At 39.5% G+C, this 9,644-nt stretch overlaps 1 pseudogene; it reads left to right on the top strand.

Annotated features, from left to right (window-relative positions):
• The first annotated feature begins 4,075 nt into the window (after positions 1-4,075).
• On the top strand, positions 4,076-4,434 carry LOC112412397 (60S ribosomal protein L35 pseudogene; annotated as a pseudogene).
• Positions 4,435-9,644: the final 5,210 nt, after the last annotated feature.

Below are 9,644 nucleotides of genomic sequence, written 5' to 3'. Positions count from 1 at the left end.
TATATGGAAAGAGAATTTGGTCAATTACATTCTCTTAATGTCTAATTATCCCTTCTTGTTCTTACTTAACAAATTCCTCCTCTTCTTTTTAGTATATGATTCAAACATCTGTAAACTGTTATCACACCCCTGCTTAGTGATCACTTAGCAAAGCCACATTTTAAATTCCTTTCATCTTTTCTTGTAAATCAATCCCTTTCTTCATTGAATCTTTTTGTTCTCTCATTGCCGGATGCCTTTCTTCTTTTTTTTTCCCTTTCTACCTCATTCTGGTATTAAAATACTCCAGTTAAATGCAGTGCTTATCTCGCAGACTGTAGCCTCACAGTTCAGGTCTGGGGCAGATTACCTCCTTTAGCTAAATTCTCCGTTCACTTTTCCTTTCAGCTTTTCTGTATCTACAGAGCTGTTATAGGGATGGTTCCACCTTCTTCAATAATTGCTATAATATAGCCCTGGTTTTCAGACTTTATTGTGCATCAAAATCACCTGTGGGTGTTTCTTAATAATGTAATATGTCGGGTCCCAGTCTCCAGATTAAGTAGTGATTCATTAGTTACCACCCCCCTTTTTAAACAAGCACCCATAGGTGATTTGGATGCAGGCAATTCAGGGGCTACATCCTGAGAACAATATTGTACAGTCATTTGGGGAACCAGAAACCATTCTTCATTGATCATCTAGGCCAGTGTTTCATGAAATCACAAAATGATTTCAGGTGGTGCACAGAGTATATAGACATTAAATAATACTGAGTCATAGAGTGGGGAAGTTTTCCCTTTTAAATTCTTTTTCAGTTCTCACTTTGGTGAAAGTTAGTCTTAAACATTTCTGATGTGTTCTAAACAAACTTTTTAACAAAGAAAAAGCAGGTCTCAAAGCCACAGACTCAGGAGCCTCTGCCAGGCAACAATATTTATCTAGATTTTAAGAACACTGTTTTGTTTTCATTATATTTACTTTTACTCTCACCTTCTATTTATGATAAATGATACTGGTTTCCATTTTATGTAATGATATAAACTCAGCTTTTCAAATCGATTAGTAAAAACAATTGTTAAAAATTTAAGTACATGGGCGTCCCTGGTGGCGCAGTGGTTGAGAGTCTGTCTGCCGATGCAGGGGACACGGGTTCATGTCCCGGTCTGGGAAGATCCCACATGCTGCGGAGCGGATGGTCTAAGGACAATTGAGTAAATTTTAAAGATCTTATTGGCTTTATTCAATAGTTCATGAATTGGACAGCATCCCTTCTAGCAGATAGAAAGGAGCTCTGAGGAGCTGTACAAAATGACAGAATTTGATAGGTAGAAGGGAGTGGGAATAAGAAAGTTAATTGGGCAAAAAGTGGATTGTTTATGGCAAGGTCACTTTCCTTTAGGGAATGGCAGGTGTCTATCAGGCAGATGACCTCGCTAGCGCTAACGAGGTGATTCCTGATGGACTGGTTTTCGATTCCATTTCTGGGAGAGGCCAAAACCATAATTAAGTCTTGGCGACATGGGGCTTGGCATAAGTGACTCCATTTTGGGCCTGTTGTCTTGTTTTTAACACAATTTAAGTTAGTTCAAAGAAAAAGTTGTTAAGAAAATAATAGTAAATGTGGTATGTGTATAAAGCATAAATTGTGAAGCAATGTTTTTGGTGGTATACTGAAGTAATGAAATTTGTAAAGGTGATTCACAGAAGTCTCAAGTGTGAGAACTACCTCCTAAGCTGTGTCTATGTAACATCATTTGTTTGGCCATTTTTTTTTTTTTTAACTGAGTCATCTACTGTAGTCATCAATATTTTCAAATGAAATGCCACCCCAAAATATGTCTCTTTGGCCTAAGAATCATGTTGAGAAACTACAGACATAGGAGAAGCTCTGAAAACAAAGTTGCCCTTTTGTAAGGGAAAGCTACATTTATAAATGAAATTTACATTAGAAAGGGGGCTGGTAGCAGGAAGAGAGATTTTTTCAGAGATCATTTTTTTACCTGAGAAATTTATTTACCTGGCAGTGCAACTTTTGTTTACCACACATTTTCTCTTCTCATCGTCCTATGACTTGCCTCCCCTGCTTTAAAGCCCCAGACCCCTATTCCTTTCCTTGCCTCAGGATGGTGTATAAGCCTCTATTGTCTGGCTTCCTTTTGAGCCTCATATCTTTGTGGGGCTCCGGTACTACATAGTATGTACATAATTAAAATTGTTTTTCTCCTGTTAATCTGTCTTTTATTACAGGGGGTCTCAGCCAAGAACCTAGAAGGGTAGAGCGAAAAATATTTATACTCCCCTACACAAGTAAGAAATCAAATGCCAAATTGTTTGCTCTTGATAATATTTATGATTTGCCAAAAATCAGACATGTTGTTTGACCTGTACCATTAATTTTTAATAAACCCAATCTTTTCATGGCATGTGAGTCCACGGTTCTGATATTTGAGTTTCTACTTTTTCTGCATGAGGATTTGTTCCTTTCTTTCCTTTGGCTATAGTTGAGTTACTTTTATTTGCATATAACAGAGTGCTAGATATTATAGTATGAAGAAAAAAAATTAAGACTCATCCTCTAGAAGCTTAAAAGCCAGTTGGAGAGTCAAAAGACAAGCACGTAACAAAAGCTAGCATTTATTGAACACTGAGTATACCAAGCTTAAAAGCTTTTCATTCTTTGTCTCATTTCGTCCTTACTACAACCTTCTGAGGTAGGTACTAATGACTTATATTTGTGGAGCACTTACTAAGTGCTTTACATGTGTTCTTTAATACATATAATTTTCAAAATAATCCTGTGAGATCCTGACACTCAATTGGGCGCATTTTATTGAAGGGGAAACTGAGCCACAGAGAAGTTATGCAATTTGCTCAGGGTCACACTGCCAGTAAGTGGTGGAGTAGAGGACTGGGAACCAGGCAGTTTGACTCCAAAGCCTGGACTTTTGCTGCCTTGCTATTATCCCAGTTTTACACATGAGGAAACTGAGGCTTAGAAAGAAAAAAGTAACCTGCCCAAGACTATGTGGCTAAGAAGTGATGGAACTGGATTTAGTTTGACTCTAGAGCCCACACTCTTAGCCCTTAAGCTACACTGTCTCATAAAACAATGGACTACCTATTTAAAAGAACAATGTAAATGTCACATGGCAGGGTGTGGTGATGACAAGTTTAGCAGAAGAATTTGCAGATTTTTTCTTCCTTTTCAGGAAGAAAGTTTTGTTATTTACATTGTTCCCAATTTCCTTGTTGGAATTGCTTTTATACTTTAACGTTTTTTTTCGGTAATAAGGGCAACTAGTTCAACACCCAGACCCTCCAGTGCTCTGGGCTACTTGTCTTGCTGCCCTGATGATATGGATGTGCTCGATTTTTTTGTGTTCCATTTGCTGTTTTATTGACGCAGTTATTGATAAAAGAAAACTCCTTGCCAAGATGCATTCTTTGGCCTTAAATTGGCTTGATGGGTAGACATTACCTTTGGACAATTAACCCTCTTGGTAGCAAAAGCCTTTCCAGACCCGCCGTGTTCACAGTATGTTGCTGCTAACATCTCCACTTTTCTCTAGCTTTTTTTTTTTTTTGTGGTAGACGGGCCTCTCACTGTGTGGCCTCTCCCTTTGCAGAGCACAGGCTCCGGACGCGCAGGCTCAGCGGCCATGGCTCACGGGCCCAGCCGCTCCGCGGCATGTGGGATCCTCCCAGACCGGGGCACGAACCCGCGTCCCCTGCATCGGCAGGTGGACTCTCAACCACTGCGCCACCAGGGAAGCCCTTCTCTAGCTTTTAAGGGTAGCAGCTTTTTGGTTTTATTTTTGCCTGAGAGGTTCCACATTCAGTTGATATTGTCACTTTCTTCAGTTCGTCAATTATGCCACTCTTCTCCAAACAAACAGATAAATATACAAACCCATCTCAAACACCTCCTAGAAAGAAGTTAGGCTCTGAGAGATGAAGGGCACTTTGACCTGTAGAAATGCTGGGTGTGGTGGTTGTGGTGCGTGTGGATATATATATGACAGAGGAAAGTGAAAATAAGAAGTGAAAAAAACTCTTTCCCTCAAGAGCAGGCAGTGGCGCAGCTTGTGCAGTCATGGCCAAGATTAAAGCTTGATATCTTCCTGGCAAAAAGATGGAGCTGCTGAAACAGCTGGATGACTTGAAGGTAGAGCTGTCGTAGCTGGAAATCACCAAAGTGACAAGCAGTGTGGCATCCAAGCTCTCCAAGATCCTAGATGTTTATAAATCCATTGCCCGAATTCTCACTGCTGTTAATAAGACTCAGAAAGAGAACCTCAGGAAATTCTACAAGGGCAAGAAGTACAAGCCTCTGGATCTGCAGCCCAAGAAAACACATGCTGCAGGTTCAACAAGCATGGTAAGTTGAATACTAAGAAGCAGCAGCAGAAGAAACAGCTGTATCCACTGCCAAAGTTCGTAGTCAAGGCCTGAGCATCACAGAGTCAATAAAACACAAACTAGAAAAAAAAAAGTGAAAATGAAATGGCACAGGAAACAAGGCCAGAAAAACTGTTGTAGTTGTTTTGGTTGTTACAGTTCTTTTCTTTCTATATGCTATCCAATCTAGAGATTCCCTTGAAGAGAGGCTTCATGTTTCTCCATCAGTGCTATGGGAAGGAAAGGATCCAATAAATTGAACATCAAAGCAAGACAGTGCTTGTTTTCCATCCCTGAAGAGAAGGATTTAGATCCCTACTCTACTTGGAAAGAAAGTCTGTATTTCCCATTTATGTAATAGCTTATGTAAATCTTAATGGAACTTAAAGTACCAGTTGAATACTGGTGACAGTGTTCCTTTAAAAATGTTCTTGTGGGGCTTCCCTGGTGGCGCAGTGGTTGAGATCAAAAAAAAAAAAAAAAAAAAAATGTTCTTGTGGAGTCACAAAGGACAGGATAATTAAAACTCCTTGCAGAGTTTTGTTCTTTGACCTCTCATTAGTTTCAGCATTATAAATTGCCTTTGTTAGTATCCTAATTTGATTATTAGCCCCTCTAAGCTCACAGCACACATTCTTTAGCGTGGACTCTGCGTGACTCAGAATGCACGCTATTGCTGCATACCTGAGATGAAAAATGGCGGAGCAAATTGCCTTGCTCCTGTGTGTTCATGAGTTACTCATACTAAAGTGGTTAAGCAAAGGGAAAGCAGTCCCTTCCAACATCCACGGCTGTGAGTTTGATAAAAGAAACTCAATGGGCAGTATGACTAGTTCATTCTGGAAGCAGCTTTGAGGTATCATGGAGGGAGGAGGAGAAAGAGGGAATTTTGGTCCCTACAGTGTTATTATTATAAAAAGATTGGTACGTCATATTACCTTTTGCCACCCTGCATAGAGAAATAAAAACTGACTTACTTCCTCAAGGTATTTCAACAAATGATTGCAGAAACTTAGAGCTGGGGACTACTAGCACACTCATTCTTTGTCTCTCTGGGTCTGTACTCTCGTCTCAGCATTTTAACTAATTCCTCAATATTGCTACTAGGAGGCTTAGCAAGTATAATCAGGCTTCTCGCCGAAGCCAATGTCCACAGAACAACCTAACTTCTATTTCTTTTTAAGCAAGCAAATCAGAGAGTTGTGAGAAAGCAGAAAAATACAATAATAAGAATATAGAAATGAAACACCCTTCCTCCCCATCCTTGCCAAATATAAGTAACTGAAAAATTTAGTCCCACTGGCTCCATTACACACCAGAAGATCATTTGAGGCAAATATAAAATCTTCAACTGTCTTGAGTTTGAGATCAGAAAGATTAACTGAAGTCAGAATTAAAGTTTGAAAAATGTAGGAGAACACATACATAAACAACAACAAAATACAGTAGATTCTCTCTTAGTGAACTTCTGCTTAATCATCTTGCTGGATTAATTGACAGTGAAACCCAGGACCAATAAGCATGGTACGCTAAGTGCTTATAGTTAGTAGTGTGGTTAGAAGTAGTGTCACTAGAAGAGTCTAGTTTGCCCAGATACTTCTGCTTCAACAGTTTGAGTTGTGTGCTTACTGAAAATTAGTTGAGTTTGTTCCAAATCTATTTATGCCAGTTGTACATAATAATGCAATTATGTGATTTAATTAAATATTATGTAAACTGATGAAATATGAATGCAAAGTGAGTTGTTGCTTCAATGAAATCTAGGCTGAATGCCTTTGTAAGTCTCAGTAAATGCAGGATGCTAAAAAAATCTGTCAAATTAGGCGCTGGTAAGAAAAAAGTAAAAGATGGGGGAAATTATAATAATTAAGAAGATTCTACATTCATATCGCTTCACATATTTTGTTTTTTACTTTATTTTATGGATAATTTCAAACATATCTAAAATTAGAGAGTCTAGTATAATTAAACAGGATATTCTCATCACCCAGCTTCAACAATTATCCATACATGTCCAATCTCGTTTTAGCTATACCCACCCAATCCTTTGCTACAATTATTTTGAAGCAAATCACAGATATCAGATCATTTCCTCTCATAGGTCTTTTTTAGTTCTCATTCCACTTTAAAGGAATCCAAACTGGAAATTATGGATGTGGCTTGTGTAAGTAAGATAGTGCAAAATTACAAAAGTCAAACCATACTTAAGAAAAAGGCTGGAGGGTAGAAAAAAATTGTGGAATCCATGTACTGGGCCTTAGAAGGGAGAAGCTATCCACTTATCATCCTGTTATCAAAAAAAAAAGAAAAAAAAATTGGAAGGTATGGCCAAGGTGGTGGAGTAGGAAGACCCTGAGCACAACTCCTCCCAAGTACACACCAAAATTACAACTATTTACAGAGCAACTATTTATGAGAAGACGCGCAGAAAAGATAAAATGAAAGATAAAAAGAAGGAACCACAGCAAGATGGGTAGGAGGGGCAGAGATGGGGAATAGTCAAGACTCACATCCCAGGAGGAGGCAACCCACAAATGGGAGGATAATCACAATTGCAGAGGTTCTCCCCGAGGAGTGAGGGATCTGAGCCATACATCAAGCTTCCAAGCCCAGGGGGCGTGCACTGGGAAGATGAGCCTGCAGAACATGTAGCTTTGAAGACCAGAGGCTTATGTATGCAAGAGGTGGAGGGCTATAGCAAACAGAGACTCTGCTCTTAAAGTGCATACACAAAATCTCACACATTCCAAGATCCAGCACAGAGGCAGTAACTTGAAAGAAGCCTGGTCAGACCCACTTGCTGATCTTGGAGAGCCTCCTGGAGAGGCAGGAGGAAATTAGGACTCTCCTTGAGGACATAGATGCTACTGGAAGCCATGTTTTGGGAGCTCGTTCTATTACAAGGACACTAGTGCTGGCAAACACCATTTTGGAGTATCTTTTTAGCCTATTAGTGTCCAAGGCCTACTCATCCACCAGCAGGCCAGCACCAGCCTCAGGACACCCCAACCTCTGCAGCCAGCCATGCTGGGACCCAGCCCCCCACCAGCAGGTTGGTAGCCATCACATAAAGAAGGGCCTAGCAGCCAGCTGGGCCAGGGGCCAGCCATGCCTACCAGTGCATCCATAGTAGTCAGCCATGCTGCAACAGAAGGGCCCATGCAGCCCACAAAAGGGAGCCGCTAGAGCATATAACTCAGGTGACCAGGGGGTGATACACTGTTGGGTCCCATAGAATGTCTCCTACATAAGACTGTTTCTCCAAAATCAGGAAAAGTAACTGACCTACCTAATATTTTAAAATAAACACAGAGAATTAGGCAAAATGAGGAGACAGAGGAATATGTTCCAAAAGAAGGAATAAGACAAAACCCCAGAAGAGGAACAAAGTGAAGTGGAGATAGGTGACCTACCTGATAAAGAGTTCAAGGTAATGATCATAAATATGCTCAATGAATTTGGGAGAAGAATGGATGAACACAGTGAGAAGTTTAACAAAGAGTTTGGAAATATAAAGAAGAACCAAGTAAAGCTGAACAATACAATAATTGAAGTAAAGAAGTATGCTAGAAGGGATCAACAGTAGGTTAGATCAGCGGTCCCCAACATTTTTGGCACCAGGGACCAGTTTTGTGGAAGACAGTTTTTCCATGGACATAGGGGTGATGGTTCAGGCGGTAATGTGAGCAATGGGGAGCGATGGAGAGTGGCAGATGAAGCTTCACTAGCTCACCTGCCGCTCAGCTCCTGCTGTGTGGCTGGGTTCCTAACAGGCCGTGGACCAGTACTGGTCTGTGGCCCAGGGGTTGGGGACCCCTGGGTTAGATGATACAGAGGAACAGATCAGCAAACTGAAAGACACAGTAGTGGAAATCATCGAAGCTGAACAGAAAAAAGGATTTTAAAAAAGTGAAGACAGTGTAAGAGACCTCTGGGACAACATCAAGTGTACTAACATTCACGTTATAGTGATATCAGAAGTCAAGAGAGAGAGGTAGGGGCAGAGAACTTATTTGAAGAAATAATAGCTAAAAGATTCCTTAACCTGGGAAAGGAAAGAGACATCCAGTTCAAGGAAACACAGAGTCCCAAACTAGACAAACCCAAAGAGGTTCACATCAAGACACATAATTAAAATGGCAAAAATTAAAGAGAGAATCTTAAAAGCAGAAAGAGGAAAGCAACTAGTTATGTACAAGGGAACTCTCAGCTGTCTTTTCAGCAAAAATAAATAAGCTACAAGGATATACTGTACAACACAAGGAATATAGCCAATATCCATATTTACTATAAATGGAGTATAAGCTTTAAAAATTGTGAATCACTATATTGTACACCTGTAACTCATATAATATTGTACAGCAACTATACCTCAATTAAAAAATAAAATAAATAAATAGAAAACAAAACAAACGAACAAACATAACAAAACAGAAACAGAGTCATAGATATGGAGAAGAAATAGGTGTTTGCCAGAAGGGAGGGTGGTAGGAGGATGAGTGAAATAGGTGAAGGAGCTTGAGATACAAACTTCAATAATAAAATAAATAATTCATGGGGATGTAATATGCAGCATAGGGAATATGGCCAATAATACGTCAGTAACTTTGTATGGTGACAGATGGTAACTAGACTTTTGCAGTGGTCATTTTGTAATGTATAAAAAATATCAAATCACTATGTTGTACACCTGAAACTAATATGTTATTGTAATTATACTTAAAAAAATTGTACTGCAATAAAATATTTTTCATATAAAATATTTGAGATACAACATATTTTAATGATTGTTTCAGTCACTTAGAAAATGAGCAGATAATAGACCTGAATGGCTGCTTTAGCTAAATTGTGCCATATGAAAGCAGAGGAAACGAGCTGAGAGAGAGAGAGGAGGCAGAAGGGCAGAGATGAGAGAGGATTTTTGAGATAGTGTGAACAATGTTTTCTGATTTAACAGGTAAATTTCCGGTTCCTAGGTTTCTGACTGGGCTTTGTTGGATGCCCTTGGATTTCCATGAGATTGTTTGTTGCAGTCTTTTATTAAATTCCATTCTATTTAAGCTGCCTGAATACATTCCTGTTCTTTGAAGACAACAATTACTGACTGAGAAACAGGATAGCCTCTGATATAGAGGGTGTAAGTTGAGAATCAAAAGGCACAAACAAGAAACTCTTCATAGTTTAAACCAAATATACCATTAGGCTAGGTTCTCATGGCAAGCCCCTATGTGTGTGTGTATATATGTGCTGCACTTATGTGTATG

Source organism: Neophocaena asiaeorientalis, unplaced genomic scaffold (assembly GCF_003031525.2).
Source record: "Neophocaena asiaeorientalis asiaeorientalis breed wild unplaced genomic scaffold, Neophocaena_asiaeorientalis_V1.1 scaffold769, whole genome shotgun sequence".
NCBI lineage: Eukaryota > Metazoa > Chordata > Mammalia > Artiodactyla > Phocoenidae > Neophocaena > Neophocaena asiaeorientalis.
The sequence above is the reverse complement of the archived record's forward strand: the minus strand, read 5'-3'. Positions and strand labels throughout refer to the sequence as shown.